The following is a 22,097-nucleotide window of genomic DNA, read 5'->3' on the forward strand; positions in this document are numbered from 1 at the left end:
GTATTTATTCTAGAAGCTTTTTTAGTGTAACCTTTAGGATTTTCTCTGTGTAACATCATGTCGCCTGCAAATGATGACAGTTTAACATCTTCTTTATCTGATTGCTGAGTAAGGACTTCCAGCACTGTGTTGAATAAAAGTGGCAAGAGTAGGGGCGCCTGGGTGGCTCAGTCATTAAGCAGCTGCCTTCAGCTCAGGTCATGATCCCAGGGTCCTGGGTTCAAGCCCTGCATCAGTCTCCCTGCTCAGTGGGAAGCCTGCTTCTCCCTCTCCCGCTGCTTGTGTTCCCTCTCTCACTGTCTCTGTCAAATAAATAAAATCTTAAAAAAAAAAAAAGTTTTTTGTGTTGTTTTTTTCAAGTGGCAAGAGTGAATATTCTTATCTTGTTCCTGATTTTAGAGGAAAACCTCTGTTTTTGACCACTGGGTATGGTGTTAGCAGTGGGTTTTTCATATAAGGCTTTACTATGTTGAGTCATGTTCCCTGTAAGCCCACTTTGTTGAAGTTTTTATCATGAATGGATGTTGAATTTTGTGAAATGTTTTTCTGCATTTATTGAGATGATTATATTTTTCTCCTTTGTTTTGTTGATGTGGTGTTTCACATTGATTGATTTGCAAATATTGAACCATCCTTGCATCCCTGGAATGCATCCCAATTGATCATGATGAAATATCCTTTTAGGTATTCTTGAATGTGGCTTGGTACTATTTCATTGAGGATGTTTACATGTATGTTCATAAAGGATGTTGTCTTGGATAAAGGATGTGGTTTTTGTGTGTGTGTGTGGTATTTATGGTTTTGGTATCAGGGTAATGCTAGCCTCCTAGAATGTATTTGGAAGATTTTCTTCCTCTTCTATATTTTGGAAAAGTTTGAGGATAAGTATTCACTCTGACATAAATGTTTGGTAGAATTCACCTGTGAATTCATTTGGCCCTATACTTTCATGTTTTAGAGATCGTATGATTATTGATTCAATTTCATTAGTAGTAGTCAGTCTGTAAAAATTTTCTATTTCTTCCTAATTCAGTTTTGGAAGATTATATATTCCTAGAATTTATTCATTTCTTTTAGGTATTCTAATTTGTTGGCATATAGTTTTTTGTATTATTCTCACATATAGTTTTTTGTATTATTCTGTTATACTTCTATATGTTTCTGTGGCATCAGTTGTTACTTCTCTCTTGTTTTAGATTTTATTTATTGGGGTCATTTCTCTTTTTTTCTTGATGAATCTGGCTAATGGTTTACCAGTTTTGTTTACGTTCTCAAAGCGCCAGCTCTTGGTTACATTGATTTTTTTTTTTCCTTAAGTCTCTATGTCATTTATTTCTCCTCTGGTCTTTATTATTTCCTTCCTTCTACTCACCTTGGGATTTATTTTTCTTTTTCTACTTCCTTTAAGATTAGATTTTCTGAGCTTTTTTTTTATTTTGGGAGGAGCCTGTATCACTATTTTTCTTTAGAATGGCTTTCACTGCATCCCAAAGCTTTTGGCCCATTGTGCTTTCATTTTCATTTGTCTTCATATATTTTAAAATTTATTCTTTGATTGCTTCATTGAACCATGTTGTTTAGTGTCATATTGTTTAGCCTCCACGTGTTTTTGCCTTTTTTCCGTTTTTTTTTTTTTTTTTTTCTCGTGTGATTGATTTTTTTGTTTCATACATGGTGGTCAGAAAAGGTGCATGGTATGATTTCACTCTTCTTAAATTTATTGAGGCTTGTTTTGTGGCCTAAAATGTGATCTGTTCTGGAGAATGTTCCATGTGCACTTGAAATAAATGTGTATTCTACTGTTTTGGGATGGAATGATCTGTATATATCTGTAATATCTATCTGGTCTAGTGTGTCATTGAAAGATGTTTCCTTATTAATTTTCTGTCTGGATGATCTATCCCTTATCATTATTGTATTACCATCAGTTTCTCTCTTTATGTCCATTAATATCTGCTTTATATATTCAGATGTTCCTGTGTTGGGTGTGTAGATACTTATTATATTCTCTTGTTGCATGGACCTCTTTATTGTTATGTGATGCTGTTCTTTGTCTCTTGGTAAGTTTTCCTTTTAAAGTCTGTTTTATCTGATGTAAGCACTGCTAACCCAGCTTTTTTCCCACTTCCATTTGCATGGTAAATTCCATCCCTTCACTTTCAGTCTCTATGCTTCTTTAGGTCTGAGGTGAGTTGCTTTTGGGGTGCATGTAGATGGGTTCTTTTTTTTTTTTTTTTTTTTTAATCCATTAAACCACCATATGTGCTTTGATTGGAGGACTCAGGCATTTACTTTTATTTTTATTATGGTCAGTTAGCCAGCATATATCACATCATTAGTTTTTGGTGTAGTGTTCAGCAGTTCATTAGTTGAATATAACAACTGTTTACATATTTTATTTTTTAAAGTTTTATTTAAGTTATAGTTAATATACAGTGTGATGTAGTTTCAGGTGTGCACTATATTGATTCAGCACTTCTATACAACACCCAGTGCTCATCACAATAAGTACAGTTTTTTCCCTATATTTTTAAAATTATGTTCAGTTAGCCAACATATAGAATAAGCACACTTCTTAGCTCCCATCATTTATTTAACCCATCCCCACACCAACCTCCCCTACAGTAATCCTCAATTTGATCTCTATAGTTAAAAGTCTGTTTCTTGGTTTGCTTTCCCTTTTGTCTTGTTCCCCTCTTTGTCCATATTTTTTCTGTATTAAATTCCACATATAGATGAAATCATATGGTATTTGCCTTTCTCTGATTTTATTTCACTCCGCATAATACTCTCTAGTTCCTATCATGTCACTGCAACTGGCAAGATATCCTTCTTTTTTACGACTAATATTCCAGTGTGTGTATGTGTACACAACACACACATTCTTTATCCACTTATCGGTGAACACAGGCTGTTTTCATAATTTGTGTGTGTGTGTGTCTATACATACACAACACATCTTTATCCATTCATCAGTTGATGGACATTTGGACTCTTTCCAGAATTTGGCTATTGTTAATAATGCTTCTGTAAACACTGGGGTGCATGTATCTCTTTGAATTAGTATTTTTGCATTCTTTGGGTAAATACCTAGTAGTGTGATTGCTGGATCATAGGGTAGTTCTGTTTTTAACTTTTTGCTCCATACTGTATTCCAGTGTGGCTACACCAGCATACATTCCCACCAATAGTGCAAGAGTGCTCCCCTTTCACGGCATCCTCGCCAACACCTGCTGTTTCTTGTGTTGTCGATTTTACTCATTCTAACTGGTGTGACGTGATCTCTCACATTAATAAAAGACAAGAACCAAATGATCCTCTCAACTAATGGAGAAAAAGCACTTGACAAAATACAACATCCTTTCTTGATTAAAAACTCTCTACCTGTAGGGATAGAAGGAATATACCTCAATATCATAAAAGCCATATACAAAAATCCCACAGTGAATATCATCCTCAACAGGAAAAAACTGAGAGCTCTTCCCCTAAGGTTAGGAATATGGCAGGTATGTCCACTCTCACAACTGTCGTTCAACATAGTACTAGAAGTCCTAGCCTCAGCAATCAAACAAACAAACAACAAAAAAAGACAAACATCTGCAAACAGGAAGTCAAACTTTCACTCTTTGCAGATGACATGATACTTTATATGGAAAACCCAAAGGACTCCACTCCGAAGTTGGTAGAACTGATACAGAAATTAAGCAAAGTTTCAGGATACAAAGTCGATGGACAGAAATCAGTTGCATTTCTGTAGACTAATAATGAGGCAGAACAAAGGGAAATCAAGGAATTGATGCCATTTAAAATTGCATCATTGTAGTTTTGATCTATATTTATGGGATGATGAGTGATGCTGAACACCTTTTCATGGATTTGTTGGTCATCCGTAGGTCTTCTATGGAAAAATGCCTATTTGTATCTTCTGCTCATTCCTTGGCTGAATTATTTGTTCTTTGGGTATTGAGTTCTTTATATATTTTGGATACTACTGTTATCAAATATATCACTGGCAAATAGCTTCTCCCATTTTCGTAGGTTGCCTTTTAGTTCTGTTGTTCCCCTGAGTAGAAGCTTTTGTCTCCCTTGCTTCAGGAGACATTTCTAGAAAAATGTTGCTACCATCAATGTCAGAGACATTATTGGCTGTGCTCCCTTCTGGGATTTTTATGGCTTCAGGACTTACATTTAAGTTTTTCATCCATTTTGAATTTATTTGTGTGTGTAATGTGAGAAAGTGGCCCAGTTTTCATTCTTTTGCATGTTGCTGTCCAGTTTTCCCAATATCATTTGTGGAAGAGACTGTCTTTTTTTCCATTGGATATTCTTTCCTGCTTTGTTCAAGGTTAATTGACGATATACTTGTGGGTTCATTTCTGGGTTTTCTGTTCTGTTCCACTGATCTATGTGTCTGTTTTTGTGCCATTGCCATACTGTTTTACTACAGCTTTGTAATATAACTTGTGACACATCCAGCTTTGCTTTTCTTTTTCAAGGTTGGTTTGGCCATTTGGGGTCTTTTGTGGTTCCATACAATTTTATAGTTGTTCTAGCTCTGAAAAATCCTGGTGGTATTTTGATAGTGATTGCCTTAAATATTTAGATTGCTTTGGGTAGTATAGACATTTTAAGAATATTTGTTCTCCCATTCCATGAGTATTGAATGCCTTTGCATTTCTTTGTGTCATCTTCAATTCCTTTCATCAGTGTTTTATAGTTTTCAGAGTATTGGACTTTAACCTCTTTAGTTCGGTTTTATTCATAGGTATCTTATGATTTTTTGGTGAGGTGGTAAATGGGACTGATTCCTTAATTTTTTATGCTGTTTCATTATTGGTGTACAGAGATGCAACAGATTTCTGTGCGTTGATTTTGTATCCTGTGACCTTACTGAATTTATTATCTGTTCTAACAGTTTTTTAGTGGAGTCATTCAAATTTCTATATAGAGTATCATTTCGTCTACAAATAGTTAAGTTTTACTTCTTTTCCATTTAGATGCCTTTTATTCTTGTTGTTGTCTGATGGATGCAGTTTGGACTTCCAGTACTTATTTTTTCTTTTTTTTTTTAAAGATTTATTTGACAGAGCGAGATCACAAGTAGGCAAAGAGGCAGGCAGAGAAAGGGGGGAAGCAGGCTCCCCGCTGAGCAGAGAGCCCGATGCAGGTCTCGATCCCAGGACCCTGAGACCATGACCTGAGCCGAAGGCAGAGGCTTCACCCACTGAGCCACCAGGCGCTCCTTCCGGTGCTGTATTAAACAACAGTGCTGAGAGTGTTCATCCTTTTCTTGTTTTTGGCCATAGAGGAAAGGCTCTCAGTTGTTCCCCATTGAGGATGATAGTAACTGTGGCTTCTTCATAGGTGGCCTTCATTATGTTGAGGTATGTTCCCTCTAAACCTGCTTTGTTGAGTGTTTTTTGTTTTTTTTTAATCAGGAGTGGATGTACTTTGTCAGATGCTTTTTCTGTATCTATTGAGAGGCTCATGTGGTTCTTGATCCGTTCTTTTATTGTGTATCACACTGATTGATTTGCAAATATTAAACTTCCCTTACAATCCAGGAATAAATCCTGTTTGATAATGATGAATGATTTTTTAAAGTGTATTGATGGATTCGCTTTCTTAGTATTTTATTGAGAATTTTTGCATCCATGTTCAAGAGGGATATTGGCCTGTAGATTTCTTTTTTAGTGGAGTCTTTATCTGGTTTTGGTATCAGGGTAAAGCTGGCTCCATGGAATGAATTTGGAAGTCTTCCTTCCTTTCCTTTTTTTTTTTTTTTTTTTTTGAGTTTGAGAAGAATAGGTATTAACTGATCTTTAGGTCTGGTAGAATTCACATATGAAGCCATGTGGCCCTTGACTTTTGTATTTGGGGAGTTTTTTGATTAGTGATTCCATTTCTTTGCTGGTTATCAGTGTGTTCAAGTTTTCTATTTCTTCCTCTTTCTAGGAATTTATGTGCTGAATGCTCACTCTGCTGTTGTGATTTTGCTGCTTTATCCTTCGGGCAGAGGCTGTCTTTGCCTGCTGTGGGCAGTGTTTGTTCCCATGCCTGAATGTGTCAAGTTTTAACTAGGTGTGCTCTGGTGTGCTTGTGGAAATGAGACCTGACACCACCTCCATCAGAACTGACCCCTGCAGAACTCTTTGGTTGGAAAATGTGTGGGCAGGGGTTTGTGCTGGTGTTTGTGGGAAGGGCCTACCACACCGGGACAGAGGTAAGCGTGACTGAAAAGGGCAGTCCCCCTGGAGAACAGGGCGGGTGGGGCTTGGTGTAAGCAAGTTGGGCAGCCACTTTAAGTGCTGCACTGCTTCCAAGGGCGGCTCTGTGTTTATGCCGAGGGGCGTGTGTGTGTGTGTGTGTGTGTGTGTGTGTGAGAGAGAGAGAGAGAGAGAGAGAGAGAAATGGTGCTAGCCAGCTCCTTTGTTCCCAAAGCGGTAGCTCCATGAATGCTCCTTCTCAGAAGACACCTCTAAAAAGAGCAAATAGTCTCATCCCTATGTGCCCCAAGTGTTCTTCAAATAGCTGTTTCTGTGCTGTCTTCCCCCAGAATGTTTGCCCATGTTCTCTCCTAGAGCAGTGCAGTGCCCTCTGGGCTCTATCCTAGCCACCTGCTGACCTTTAAAACACTAGGCTTTAGTGGGGCCGCCTGGGTGGCTCAGTGGGTTGGGGCCTCTGCCTTTGGCTCAGGTCATGTTCTCAGGGTCCTGGGATCGAGCCCCCATCAGGCTCTCTGCTCGGCGGGGAGCCTGCTTCCCCCTCTCTCTCTGCCTCTCTGTGATCTGTCAAATAAATAATATCTTAAAAAAACCTAAAAAACAAAAAACACTAGGTTTTAGAGACATGGTGTTGGCAGAGGCCTGCACCAGTCTCCTGGGTAGGGTTGCCTGCTGTGCTGGGACGGAGGCAAACTTGACTTAGAAGGGCAGTCACACCAGGGCACAAGGGATGAAACCTGGTGTAATCAAGGTAGGCAGCTGCTGTTGGTGCTGTGCCGCTTTCTGCAGGTGGCTCCGTGTTTATGCTAAGGTGTGGCAGAGGGAAATGGTGTTAGCCAACTCTGTTGTTGTCACAGAGGTGACTCCGTGAGTGCTGCCTCTCAGGAAGGCACTCCCAGGAAAAGCAAATAATCTGTCCCTCGTGTGCCCACAGTGTTTTTCAGATCTCTGTGTCCATGCTGTCTCTCTCCAGGCTGTTTGCCTGCCTTCTCTCCAGGAGCAGTGCAGTGCTCCCCCGCCCCCCATCCTGGGCTCTACCCCAGCCAAACCTGCTGACCTTTAAAACTCCAGGCTCTGGGTCCCACTGGTTGCAAGAACAGACAAAGCTCAGCCTTCTCATATTCCAAGCCACTGGTTTTGGGGATGTTCTTATTCATTCTACCACGTGCTCCTCCTCCCAGTCACAGCTGCCTCCCTCCCACCCTGCCTGTGAACCCTTTCTCCCCTGAACAGTGTTTCCAAACTTCCCACCTTCGTTGATGTGGACTTTTCTCTAACTTTAGTTGGCATTTTGTTCTTTCAGTCTTCCAGTCATTTTCTGGGGTATTTAGTCTGATAGGCTGGTTATCTAGCGGGGTTTGTGGGCTAGGAGCGACTAAGGTCCCCCTAATCTGCTGCCATCTCAGGACTCCAGTAGCATTTCTTACAAGGCTGGTTCAGTGGTGATAAACTCCATTATGTTTTGTTTGGGAACCTGTTTATCTCCCCTGCAAATCTGAATGGTAATCCAGTGTCTGGTTGTCCCCTAGGTAGAAGGTGTGTGACTTCTGCTAGCTGAAGCTGTGGCTGGCATTGGCTGGGGGCCTCCATAGTTGAAACCCTGGTCTGCTATCAGCTTTAGCTGAAACGGATGCCATTCAGTGAGGTCCCTGGGCCCTCCATGCAGCAGGTGCCCTCGTGAGATAGCTAGGTCCAGAGGGGCTGCCTGCTCAGGGGTCTTGAAGCTCTGCACACAGAGGGCACTTTGGCAGGATAGCTGAAGCTGAAATGGGTGTTAGGTGAGGTGTCCCAGGGCTCTTCACCCTACCAAGGCCTGGTAGGGTAAAAAATAGTATCGGTCAGATCTCAGGGCTTTAGAGTTCCATGCAGCAGGTGCCCTGGCAAATGAGCTAAAGCTTAAGTGGGTGGAGACGGAGGGGTCCGAAGGTTCTAAGCAGTGAGGGCACCCTGGAAAGACCAGTGAAATGGAAGCAAGTGCACATCAGACAGTCTTAGGGTTCTCCATGCTGTGGGTGCCCTGGTAGAGCTGGAGCTGAGGTGGTGTGCAAGGCAGGAGGTCCACGCAGAGGGTACCCTGTAAGATAGGTAAAGCTGAATTAGTGTAAGCTGGGGGATCCTGTGGCTCTGTCTGTGCGGCAGGCACTCTGACAGGCAGCAAAAGCTGAAGCGAATGCAGGGCGTCCCAGCAGGCTATGCTCTCAGGGCACCCAAGCAGGATAGCTGGAGCTGAAAAGGGTGCACACTTGGGTGTCCCAAGGCACTATGCATGGGGTGCCCTGGTGCGGTGGCCAGAGCTGAGATAGGGTGAAGGCCAGGAGGTCTTTGAGCTCTCTCTGCAGAGGCTACACTTGTAGGGTCGCTGCAATGGAAGTGGATCCAAACAGGGGAGACCTGGGGCTCATGCACAGAGGACACTTTGGCAGGATAAAGCTGAAGTGGCTGAATGGATGTTTCAGGACTGTCTGCACAGAGCGTGCGAGAGGGCCAGCTGGAGCGGGGGGGGAAGGGGACAGAGGCCAGGAGGTCTGGGGGTGCGCTGCACGGGGGGGTACTGTAGCAGGACAGCTGAAGTGGGTGTGGGCTTTCTGTACGAAATACCCCTGGCAGGCAGGACAGCCTGCCTGAAATGCTGAAATGCTTGCAAGCCAGATTATCTTGGCGCTCTCACCATGAGGGTGACCTGGTAAGACAGCTGAAGCCCAACTGGGTGCAAGCCCGAGGCTTCCTAGTGGGCACCATTTTGTGGCCACTGGTGAGGCAGTTGTGGTTGGTGTGGGCCTGGAGTGTTGTACTGCTGGAGGCAGCAGGCTGCTGAGGGCACCCATACTGTGCTCTGGTCTGTTGTTCTAGGGTGGAAGGGAGTGCTGACCATGCCTCTCGGCCCCCCCGCCCTGGGGAGTGTTGCAGCGGCTCCGGAGCGCTGCGGCTGCCGTCTATGCTCGCTGCTCTTTCTCCCTTGTGCCACAGCATAGCTCGGTCTGGTCTGGACTTGTGGACGTGGGGCTCACGGAGGTGGCAAGCCGGCTGTGGCATCCAGACCTGCTGTGGGTTGGCTTTTAAGGTTGAGGGCGGCGTGTAAACCACGTCTCTCTCCCATACCTCCAGCAGCCCAGAGAGAACTTCTGCAGCCCCTCTGCCGTTTGGCAAAGTTCAAGTGCCGTCCCTTTTCTATGCCAGTTGCTCTTTTAAACCGCAGCTTTCTCTTTTTGTGTCCGAGGACAGACGGATTTGTCTCCAGTCTTTCAGTACTGTTTCTCCCCCCGCAGTCCTCAGCATCAGGGTAGGTGCTCCCTTCACTCCTAGATCTCCAGCTCTTAGAGTTCTCTTTGGCTGCTTTGTCTTCAGTTGTGTAGAAGCTGCTGTGAGCCCTTAGTTCTTCATTCTTCAGGAGGAACCGTTCTATGAACATGTGTATTTTAGTGTATTCTGTGAAGGTGGTGAGTTCAGGATCTTCCTCTATTGTCATCTTGGACCAAACTCCTTTGTGTGGTTTTAGTATTAAGATAATGCTGGCCTCATTAGAATCAGTTGGGAAGTGTTTTACCCGCTTTAAGAATTTGTGAATAATTGGTGCTATTCTTTAGATGTCTGGCAGAACTCACAAGCCAAAGCCATTTGGTTGGCTTTTCTTTATAGGAACTTTTCTTCATTGTACAAAATACATATATAATGTAATTTTTTAAATGTACATAATACATACTTTTTAATTGTACATACTACATAATTTGTTACTGTATATAATACATACATAATGGAATTTTTAAAAATTTAAATTAACAATATATTATTAGTCTCAGAGGTAGAGGTCAGTGATTCGTTCTATATAATACCTGGTGCTGCTTATATCACATGCCCTCCTTAATGTCCATCACGTAGTTACCCCAATCCCTTCCCTCCAACAACACCCATTTTTTTCCTATGATTAAGAGTTTCTTATGGTGGGGTGCCAGGTGGCTCAGTTAAGCCTGAGGGTTAAGCCTCTGCCTTCAGCTCAGGTCATGATCTCAGGGTCCTGGCATCGAGCCCCACATCAGGCTCTCTGCTCAGCAGGGAGCCTGTTTTCCCCCCTCTCTCTGCCTGTCTCTCTGCCTACTTGTGATCTCTGTCAAATAAATAAAGTCTTAAAAAGAAAAAGTCTCTTATGGTTTGTCTCCCTAATTTTGTCTTTTCTTTTTCCCTCTCTTCCCCTACGGTTATGTTTTCTTAAATTGCACATATGAGATCATGTAATTGTCTTTCTGACTTATTTCGCTTGGCATAATACCCTCTAGTTCCAACCACATCGTTCAAGATGTCAAGATTTCATTTTTTTAAAAAAAGATTTTATTTATTTATTTGACAGAGAAAGCACAAGTAGAGCAGCAAGCAGAGGGAGAGGGAGAAGCAGGCTCTCCACTAAGCTGGGAGTCCGATGCGGGGCTAGATCCTGGGACCCTGGGACCATGACCTGAGCCAAAGGCAGCCGCTTAACCGACTAAGCCACCCAGGCGGCCAGAATTTCACTTTTTGATGGCTGAGTGGTATTCCATTATGTACACATACATACATACCATATCTTCTTTGTCAGTTCATCCATCGATGGACATCAGGGCCCTTTCCATTGTTTGGCTATTATGGACATCACTGCTATGAACATTGGGATGTAGGTGCCCCTTTGGATCACTATATATCTCTGGGGTAAATACCTCGTAGTGCAATTGCTGGGCTGTAGGTTAGCTATTTTCAACTTTTTGAGGGAACTCCAAAGTATTTTATAGACTGGCTGTGCCAGCTTACATTCTCACCAAAAGTATAGGAAGGTTTCCCTTTCTGCACATCTTTCCCAACATTTGTTTCCTGACTTGTTAATTTTATCTAATCTGACTGGTGTGAGGTGGTATCTCATTGTGCTTTTGATTTGTATTTCCCTAATGCCAGGTGATTCTGAGCATTTTTTCATGTGTCTGTTCGCCATCTGTATGTCTTCTTTGAGAAATGTCTGTTCATGTGTACTGCCCATTTCTTGATTGGATTATTTATCCTTTCGTTATTGGGTTTGGTAAATTCTTCATAGATTTTGGATACTAGCGCTCTGTGTCATACGACATTTGCAAATAGCTTCTCTCATTCTGTCAATTCTCTTTTGCTTCTGTCAGCTGTTTCCTTTGCTGTGGAAAGTCTTTTATCTTGATGAAGTCCCAATAGTTCATTTTTGCTTTTATTCCCTTGCCTCTGGAGACCTAACAAGTAATTGCTGTAGCCAAGGTCAAAGAAGTTGCTGCCCATCTCCTCCTGTAGGATTTTAATGGATTCCTGTCACAATTTAGGTCTTTCATCCATTTTGAGTCTTTTTGTGTAAGGTGGAAGGAAATGGTTCAGTTTCATTCTTCTGCATGTGGCTGTCCAATTTACCCAACACCATTTGTTGAAGAGATTTTTTTCCATTGAAGATTCTTTCCTGCTTTGTCAAAGATTAACGGACTATAGAGTTGAGGGTCCATTTCTGGGTTCTCTGTTCTGCTCATTGATCTGGTTTCTGTTTTTGTGCCAGTACCATACTGACATGATGATGACAGCATTGTGTTTTTTTGTTTTACAATTTTTTTTATTATGTTAGCCACAGTACATCATTAGTTTTTAATGCAGTGTTCTGTGATTCATTGTTTGCATATAATACCCAGTGCTCGATGCAACATGTGCCCTCCTTAATACCTATCACTGGACTAACCCATCGCCTCACTGCTTTCCCCTCTGAACCCCTCAGTTTGTTTCCCAGAATCCATAGTCTCTCATGGTTCATCTCCCCCTCTGATCCCCCCTTCATTTTTCCCTTCCTTCTCCCAGTGTCCTTCATGCTAGTTCCTATGTTCCACAAATAAGTGAAACCATATGATAATTGTCTTTCTCTGCTTGATTTATTTCACTCAACATAATCTCCTCCAGTTCCATCCAAGTTGGGCATATGTTGGGTATTCATGCTTTCTGATGGCTGAGTAAAAATTCCATTATATTATGGACCACATCTTCTTTACCCATTCATCTGTTGAAGGACATCTCAGCTCCTTCCACTGTCTGGCTATTGTGGACATTCCTGCTATGAACATTGGGGTGCATGTGGCCCTTCTTTTCACTACATCTGTATCTTTGGGGTAAATATCCAGTAGTGCAACTGCTGGGTCATAGGGTAGCTCTATTTTTAGTTTTTTGAGGAAACTCCACACTGTTTTCTAAAGTGGCTGTACCACCTTGCATTCCCACCAACAGGGTAGTAGAGTTCCCCTTTCTTCAGTCTTTGCAACATCTGTTGTTTCTTGCCTTGTCAATTTTTGCCATTCTAACTGGTGTAAGGTGGTATTTCAGCGTAGTTTGGATTTGAATTTCCCTGATGGCTAATGATGTTGAGTATTTTTTAATTTGTCTGTTAGCCATTTGTATGTCTTCTTTGGAGAAGTGACTGTTCATGTCTTCTGCCCATTTTTTGACTTGATTATCAGTTTTTTGGGTGTTGAGTTTGAGAAGTTCTTTGTAGATCTTGGATGTCAGCCCTTTTTCTATAATGTCATTTGTGAATATCTTCTCCCATTCTGTGGTTTGCCTCTTGAAGAGACTTTTTGTTGACTGTTTCCTTTGCTGTGCAGAAGGCTTCTATCTTGATGAAGTCCCAGAAGTTCATTTTCACTTTTGTTTCCCTTGCCTTTGGAGCTGTCTCTTGAAAGAAGTTGCTGTGGCCGATGTCGAAGAGGTTACTGCCTATATTCTCCTCTAGGATTTTGATGGATTCCCATCTCATTGAGGTCTTTCATCCATTTAGAGTCTATCTTTGTGTATGGTGTAAAAGACTGGTTGAGTTTCATTCTTCTGTATATAGTTGCCCAATTTTCCCAGCACCATTTATTGAAGAGACTGTCTTTTTTCCATTGGGTAATTTTTCCCGCTCTGTCGAATGTTAGTTGACCATAGAGTTGAGGGTCCATATCCAGGCTTGCTCTTCTGTTCCATTAGTCTGTGTGTCTGTTTTTGTGCCAGTGCCATGCTGTCTTGGTGATCACAGCTTTGTAATATAGCTTTAAATCAGTGTGATACCCCAGCTTTGTCACATTGTTAGTGTATAGAAATGCAGCTGATTTCTGTGCATTGATTTTGTATCCTGTCACATTGCTGAATTCCTGTATGGGTTCTAGCAATGGGTTTTTCCCATAAATTATCACGTCATTTGCAAGAGTGACAGTTTGACTTCTTTGCCGATTTGAATGCCTTTCATTTCTTTCTGTTGTCTGATTGCTGAGGCTAGAATTTTAGTACTACGTTAAACAATAGCAGGTGAGAGTAGGCATCCCTGTCATGTTCCTGACCTTAGGAGAAAAGCTCTCAGTTTTTCCCCTTGAGAATGATATTCGATGTGGCTTTTATGATATTGAGGTATGTTCCCTGTATCCCAAAACTCTTTAGACTTAATTAAGGAAAGATACTGTATGTTGTCAAGTGGTTTTTCTGCATCAGTTGAGAGGATCGTATGGTTTTGTCTTTTATTAATGTGATCTAACACATTTATTGATTTGCAAATACTGAACCACTCTTGCATCCCAGGAATAGTGTAATCCCAGAGTTTATTTTTGCTTTTATTTCCCCTGCTTCAGGAGACATATCTAGAAAGAGATTCCTATGGCTGATGTCAAGGAAATTACTGCCTGTATTCTCTTCTAGGATTTTTATGGGTTCATGTTTCACATTTAGGTCTTTGATACACTTTAAATTTACTTTTGTATATAGTGTAAGAAAGTGGCCTGTCAGTTTTTTGCATGTAGCTATCTAGTTTTCCCAACACCATTTATTGAAGAGACTTTTTTCCCATTGGATATTCTTTTTGCTTGGTTGAAGATTAATTTGCCATATAATTATTGGTGTATATCTGGGTTTTCTATTCTGTTCTATTTACCTATGTGCCTATTTTAGTACCATTACTATTTTGATCAGTACATACTATTTGATCAGTACAGCTTTGTAATATCACTTTAAGCCTGGAATTGATACTTCTAGCTTTTCTTTTTTCTTTAAAAATTTTTAAAATTCATTTTAACTAACATACAGTGTCTTAGTAGTGTCAGAGGTAGAATTTAGTGATTCATCAGTTATATACAACACCCAGTGCTCATAAAGTGCCCTCCTTAATGCTTATCGCCCAGTTATTCCATCCCCCACCCACCTCTCCTCCAGCAACTCTATTTCCTGTTGTTAAGAGTCTTATGGTTTGTCTCCCTCTGTTTTCTTTCCTTCTTCTTTTTCCTTTCCTTCCCCTACATTCATCTGTTTTGTTTCTTAAGCTCCATATAGGAGTCAAATCATATTTGTCTTCCTGACTTACTTTGCTTAGTGTAATAACCTCTAGTTCCATCCACATTGTTACAGATGGCATGATTTCATTCTTTTCTACAGCTGAATAATATTCCATTGAATATGTATACCAACCACATCTTTATCCATTCATCTGTCAGTGTACATCTGGGCTCTTTTCCACAGTTTGGCTATTGTGGACATCACTGCTATAAACAGTGGAGTGCATGTGTCCCTTTAAATCACTATGTCTCTGTGCTTTGACTAAATACCCAGTAGTGAAATTGCTGGGTCACAGGGTTTCTCTATTTTTAACTTTTGAGGAACCTCCATATTGTTCTCCAATGTGGTATACCTGTTTGCATTCCCACCAATAGTCTAAGAGGGTTCCCCTTTCTCCACAACATCTGTTATTTCCTGATTTGTTGATTTTAGCCATATTGATTGGTGTGAGGTGGTTTCTCATTGTGGTTTTGATTTGTAGCTCCCTGATGGAAAGGGATATGGAGCATTTCTTCATTTGTTTGTTGGTCATTTGTAGGTCTTCCTTGGAGAAGTACCTGTTCATGCCTTCTGTCCATTTCTTGACTGGATTTTTGTTTAGGTGTTGAGTTTGGTAAGTTCTTTGTATGGATACTAGCCCTTTATCTGAAGACATTTACAAATATCCTCTCCTATTCTGTATGTTGCCTTTTAGTTGTGTTGACTATTTCCTTTGCTTGCAAAAGCTTTTTTTCTTGTTGAAGTCCCAGTAGTTCATTTTTGCTTTTGTTTCCCTTGCCTTTGAATAAAAGTGGCAAGAGTGGACATCTTTGTCCTGTTCCTGACTATAGGGTTAAGCTTTCAGTTTTTCCTGATTAAGTATGATACTGGGGGTTCTACATTGTGGCCTTTATTATTGAGGTATGTTCCCTCTAAACCTATTGTGTTGAAGGTTTTTAATCATAAATGGATGTTGGCGTTATCAACACATTTCTGTATCTATTAAAGATAAATTTCTTCATCTATTGAAATGACCATATGTTTCTTTTCTTTTATTAATGTGGTAGGTCATGTTGATTGATTTGTGAAATTGAACCACCCTTGCAACCCAGAAATAAATCCCACTTGATCATGGTGAATGATTTTTTAAATGTATTGTTGCATTTTATATCCTAGTTTTTTTATTGAGATTTTTTGCATCTGTGTTCACCAGGAATATTGGCCTGTAGTTCTCTTTTTAGTGAATTCTTTTTTTGGTTTTGGTAGTACTTAAATCTTGTTTAGGATTTGTATGCTGAGAATTACAAAATGCTGCTAAAGGAAAAAAGAAGACACAAATAAATGGAAAGAAATCCTGTGTTCATGCACTGGAAGATTTAATGTTAAGATGTCAAAACATAGGACATAGTCCAGGATGACAGAGGAGTAGGAGACCTTAGTTTTGCATTAATTGCAAACAGGAACATAGCTAGATAGCTATCAGATCATTCTGAACACTTGTGAACGCAACTGGATATCTAAGAAAAGAACAGCTGAAACTCTATGAAGAGAAAAGTGACCACTTTCTGGAAGGTAGGCGATATGGGGAAGTGAATCTGAGGCGACATATGAGAAGATAAACTGGGGGCGGGGAGGGAGCCTCTGTCAGCCGACTACCAGATTATAGCAGTGGCGCACAAAATCAGAACTTTCAGTAGTCTGTCCACTGAGGGATTTCCCTGCCTGAAAGGTGCTCAGGTGGTGAAATGGGGTAGAATCCTAGGTGGGACAATGTGGTCTCAGGATCCTCAGGGTCACAGAAGGAACAGGGGTGCCTGAGTGAGGCAGAGCTCCCAGGCATCACAGCGGCAAAAGCTGGAGGCAATCAGCTTAACCAAGAGTGGGCTTTCAGCTCAGGGTTGCCATAAACCATGAACCAGACCATGATTAGGCCACTGGTCTTTGAGCAGGGGCCCAGCAAGCAAAAGAACCATTGCAAGACCTCCCGCCACCTTTACTCCCCCAGGGAGAAAAAGCGCAGGTGTATGCTACAGGAGTTCACAGGGTTTGGAGACTAAAATGGGGTCACATGACATTGAAACAGTCACAGGCTGGGAGAACATGGAGTGCAGACAGAGACTAGGGAGACAGGAGGGATTCACTGCTTTTCTCTGAGGGTACAGTGCGGAGTGGGGTTCCACGCTTTCAGCTCTGGGGCTGAAAAAAATCTTTTTAAAAAAGATTTTTATCTGTTTGAGAGAGTGAGAGAGAGCACAATCAGGGTGAGGGGCAGAGGGAAAAGCAGACTCCCTGCTTAGCATGGAGCCTGATGTGGGGCTCCATCTTGGGACCCCGAGATCATGACTGGAGCCAAAGGTAGATGCTTAACTGATTGAGCCACCCAGGTACCCAGGAGGTTGTCATTTTCATTGTCATCCTATAAGCAGCATGAGCCTTCAGGGAACAAAAGCCACAGAGAACAATCTGGAGCAATTTACGTAGCCTGGCCCTCTGTCAAGGGCAGTGCAGTTCAGCCCAAGGCAAAGATACCTGAGAATCAGCGTAACAGGTCTCTTCTGCAGAAGAGCAAGAGAAACACCCAGCCAAGACCAAGTTTTCCAATCACAAAGAACTGCATAACTCTAGCACTAGGAGAAAATAGTATATAGAATTTATGGTTTTCCCCCTATGATTCTTGAGTCATTCAATTTTTTTTTTCAACGCATTTATCAACTTTTTAAAAAAATCTTTTTTAGTTTTCATCTTCACAATTACATTCTATCCTTTCACTGTATTTAATTTTATTTTTGTATATATATGTTTTTCTTTCTTTACAATTTTGGGAGCAGCTTCTTCCAACAGATGAAAATGCACTCAGGATAGGGCTCTGTTCTCACTTGTTTATATTCCTTTTTCTTTTTTTGTCTTTTAATTTTCATTTTACAGTTACATTCTATCCTTTTATTTTATTTATTTTTGACAATATATAGTTTGTTTTCTTTACAATTTTGGGCTCTAGTTTTCTAACAAATGGACCAAAATGCACACAGGATCCATTACCTTGATCTGAAAACCAAAGACCCCACCAAAAAGGAGAATTGTAGATCAGTATCTCTGACGAACATGGAAGCAAATATTCTCAACTAGACATTAGCCCTACTGAGGATCCAACAGTACAGTAAAAGGATTCTTCACCACGACCAGGTGGGATTCACTCCTGAGCCGTGAGAGTGGTTGAACAATCGCAGATCAATCCGTGTGATTCACTGCATAAATAAAGAACCATCTGATCCTCTCAACAGATGCAGAAAAAGCATTGACAAAGTACAGCATCCTCTCTTGATTAAAACTTTCCACAGTGTAGGGATAGAGGGAATATACCTCAATATCAAAAGCCATCTATGAAAAGCCCACAGCAAATATGCTCAATAGGGAAGAATTAAGAGATTATTACTATTATTTTATTCATACAGTACATCATTAGTTTTTGATGTAGTCTTCCATGATCCATTGTTTGTGTATAACCCCCAGTGCTGTGATGCAACCACTTTGGAAATCAGGTTGGCGGTTTTTACCTAAAGTTAAACATAGACTTGCCATAGGACTTTGAATTAATCACACTCCTAGGTAATTTACCTCAGTGAATTAAAACGTAGGGTACACAAAAACCTATTTGCTGAAAACCAATGTTTACCACATCTTTGTTCATCATGAAAAACTGGATGCAACCGCGTTGTCTTTCAGTAGGTGAATGGATAAACTGTGGAATACCCAGTGGGATACTGTTTGACGATAAAGGGACTGAGCTACTGATTCACGCATCAACATGAAGAAATCTGAAATACATTTTGCTGGGTGAGTGAACACAGATCAAAACAGCTACATGCTGTGTGAGTGTATTCACATGACATTCTGGGAAAAGCAAAACTGTAGGGGCAAAAAAACCGGATGGGTTGTTGACAGGGTCTGGGGGAAGGGGAAATGGTTAATTGCAGAGGGAAAGCCTGGGGGAATTTTAGGTGATGGGATTATCCTGCATGATCCTGGAGTGGTAGACACAGAATGCCAAGCAACTGCCAAATGCATAGAATTTGGCAGTCCAAAGATTGAGCTTTAGCATATGCACATTTAAAAAAATCCTCCAGAGGGGCCCCTGGGTGGCTCAGTCAGTTAAGTGTCTGCCTTCAGCTCAGGTCATGATTCTAGGATCCTGGGATGGAGCCCACTTTGGGCTCCCTGCTCCTCTTTCTCTCTCTGCGTGTTGTTCCTCCTGTTTGTGCACTCTCTTTCTCTGTCAAATAAATAAAATCTTTTAAAAAATAAAAAAAAAGGAACTGAGAGCTTTTCCCCTAAGGTCAGGAACATGACAGGGATGTCCATTCTTACAACTGTTCTACATAGTATAAAAGTCCTAGCTTCAGCAGACAAACAAAAAGAAATAAAAGGTATCTGAATTGGTGAAGAAGAAGTCAAACTTACTTTGCAGAGGACATGATTTTCTATGTGGAAAATCCAAAAGACTTCACTCCCAAGTTGCTAGAACTCCTACAATTCAGCAACGTGGCAGGATATCAAATCAATGCACAGAAATCAGTTGCATTTCTATACACTAGCAATGGGACTGAAGAGAGAAAACTTATGGAGTGGATCCTATTTACAGCTGTGCCAAAATCGTGAGTTATCTAGGACTAAACCTAACCAAAGAGGCAAAGGGTTTGTACTCAGAAAACTATAGAACCCTCTTGAAAGTAACTGGAATACACAAAGAAATGGAAGAATGTTCAAAGAAATATTGAAAAAGAAAACCAAAGCTGATGGCATCACAATTCCAGACTTCAAGCTGTATTACAAAACTGTAATCATTGGATCGTTCTCCTGCTTTGTCAAAGATTATTTGACCAGAGTTGAGGATCTATATCTGGGCTCTCGATTCTGTTCCTTTGGATCTATGTGTCTGTTTTTTGTGCCAATACCATGCTGTCTTGGTGATCACTGCTTTGTAATATAACTTGAAATCAGGCAACATGATGCCCCCAGCTTTGTTTTTCTTTTTCAATATTTTCTTGGCAATTTGGGGTCTTTTCTAATTCCATATAAATTTTAGGATAGTTTGTTCCAGCACTTTGAAAAATGTCGGTGGAATTTTGATCAGGAGGGCATTGGAAGTATAGCTTGCGCTGGGCTGCTCAGATGTTTTCACAATGTTTATTTTTCCATCTTTTTGTGTCTTCTTCACTTTCCTTCATAAGTGTCTGTAGTTCCTAGGGAATAATAGGTCCTTCTCCTCTTTGGTTAGGTTTATTCCAAGGTATCTTAAGGTTTTTGGTAGTATCGTAAATGGAATCAATTGCTTAATTTCTCTTTCTATAGTTAATTGTTAGAAAAGCAGCAATTTCTCTACATTGATTTTTGTATCCTGCCACATTAGTGAACTGCTGTATGAATTCTAGTAATTTTGGGGTGGAGTCTTTTGGGTTTTCCGCATAAAGTATCGTGTCATCTGCGAAGAAAGAGTTTGACTTATTTGTCAATTTGAATACCTTTTATTTCTTTTGTTGTCTGACTGCTGTTGCAAAGACTTCTAGTACTGTGTTGAACAAGAGTGGTGAGAATGGGCACCCTTGTCATGTTCCTGATCTTAAGGGAAAGGTTCTCAGCTTTTCCCCATTAAGAATGATTTTCACTGTGGGCTTCTCGTAAATGGTTTTATAGATTTCCAGGAAGGCATCCATTTCTCACAGGTTGCTTAATTTATTGGCATATAGTTATTGATAATTATTTCTAATAATTATTTCTGTTTCCTTGATGTTAGTCTCTTCAATAAATGGTGTTCAGAGAATTGGACTACTATACGGAAGAATGAAACTCAACTATTCTCTTATACCATTCACAAAGATTAACTCTAAATGGATGAAAGACCTCAATGAGACAGGAATCCATCAAAATCCTACAGGAGAACATAGGCAGTAGCCTCTTCCACATCGGCCACAGCAGCTTCTTTCAAGAGACAGCTCCAAAGGCAAGGGAAACAAAATGAATTTCTGGGACTTCACCAAGATAAAAACCTTCTGTACAGCAAAGGAAATAGTCACAAAAAAAGAGGCAACCCACAAAATGGCGAAGATATTTGCAAATGACACTACAGACAAGGGGCTGATATCCAAGATCTATAAAGAACTCCTCAAACTCAACACCCAAAAAACTGACAATCAAGTAAAAAAAAAACCAAAAAAACGGGCAAAAGACATGAGCAGACACTTCTCCAATGAAGACATACCGATGGCTGACAGACACATGAAAAAATGTTCATCATCATTAGCCATCAGGGAAATACAAATCAAAACCACAATGAGTGGTTACCACCTTACACTAGTTAGAATGGCAAAAATTAACAAGGCAAGAAACAACAAATATTGAGAGGCTGTGGAAAAAGGGGAACCCTCCTATCCTGTTGGTGGAAATGCATGATGGTACAGCCAATTTGGAAAGCAGTGTGGCAGTTCCCCAAAAAAACTAAAAATAGAGCTCCCTATGACCCAGCAGTTGCACTACTGGGTATTTACCCCAAAGATACAGATGTAGAGAAAAGAAGGGCCACATGCACCCCAGTGTTAATATCAGGAATGTCCACAAGAGCCAAACCGTGGAAGGAGCCAAGATGTGCCGCTTCCAGTCGGTGACAAGAGAAGAATTAGGCACAAACAGTCAGCTGCAAGAGATTGGGAGCAGGGGACAACAGTCGAAAAGGACTGCTGCCCCGACCAACTCCACCATCTCACTTTTACTGGATAGAAACAATGGCCAACAGAAGGACCGATGAAGGTCAAACGTTAGTCACATTAGTCACGTCTTGCAGGCCAGCAAGGAGGATCAAGTTTCTAGTTAACCAAGCACATTCAAAGGACTCATCTAACAACGGGCGCTTCTGGGAAGAGAAAGGAGCTATAACAAAAAAGGGAAGCAGGTGGTTTTCGTTCCACCCTGAGCTGACCGGGCATTCCCGGGTGCTCGGCTTCCCTGAAGCAGGCGGCCTTCCGTCCTGGGTGGGCCGAGCGTTCCCGGCTGCCCGGCTTCTGTGAGGGGCGGCATTCCGCCCTGAGCGAGCCGGGCATCCCCGGCTGCCCAGCTTCATGGTCGTACATCGCCCTTCTCCCCAAAGACCTGTTGCCAGTATATATATTTCTTAAGGCCATATCTAAATGTGCTTGGTAACTAGTAAAATCCTCCAGGGGTTACAGTTTAAGTAACAAATTGTTCCGAGGGGCAGCAGCAGAGATGTCCTTCAACAGACAAATGGATAAAGAAGTTGAGGTCCATATATACAATGGAATATTACTCAGCTGTCAGAAAGGATGCTACCATTTGCATCAACATGGATGGAACTGGAGGAGATCATGCTAAGTGAAATAAGTCAAGTAGAGACAAACAATTACATGGTTTCATTCAAATGTGGAAATAAGGAATAGTGTGGAGGACAATAGGGGAAGGGAGGGAAAACTGAGTGGGAAGAAATCAAGGAGACAAACCATGAGAGATTCTTGCCTCTGAGAAGGAAAGGAGGGTTGTACAAAGAAAGGTGGGTGGGGTGGATGGGGTAAGTGG

General features: G+C 41.2%; 2 long non-coding RNA genes across 7 annotated transcripts in view; one reads left to right on the forward strand and one right to left on the reverse strand.

The window, feature by feature from the left end:
* The window catches only part of LOC123392885, an 83,089-nt gene that overhangs the window by 10,439 nt on the left and 50,553 nt on the right, over positions 1–22,097 (reverse strand). Inside the window, exon 3 of one of the 6 annotated variants that reach the window (XR_006607577.1) lies at positions 7,206–8,298. The exons of the other annotated variants lie outside the window; for them this stretch is intronic. This is a non-coding gene — a long non-coding RNA (uncharacterized LOC123392885). Of the gene's footprint in view, positions 1–7,205; positions 8,299–22,097 lie in introns of those variants that run through there. 6 annotated transcript variants of the gene reach the window in all.
* Positions 15,107–20,468, forward strand: LOC123392886. Its single transcript, XR_006607582.1, has 3 exons — positions 15,107–15,150; positions 18,240–18,350; positions 20,308–20,468. It is a non-coding gene; the product is annotated as an uncharacterized LOC123392886 (long non-coding RNA).

This window comes from Mustela putorius, unplaced genomic scaffold, assembly GCF_011764305.1.
Source record: "Mustela putorius furo isolate JIRA1106 unplaced genomic scaffold, ASM1176430v1.1 tig00000680_pilon_pilon_pilon, whole genome shotgun sequence".
In the NCBI taxonomy this organism is placed as follows: domain Eukaryota; kingdom Metazoa; phylum Chordata; class Mammalia; order Carnivora; family Mustelidae; genus Mustela; species Mustela putorius.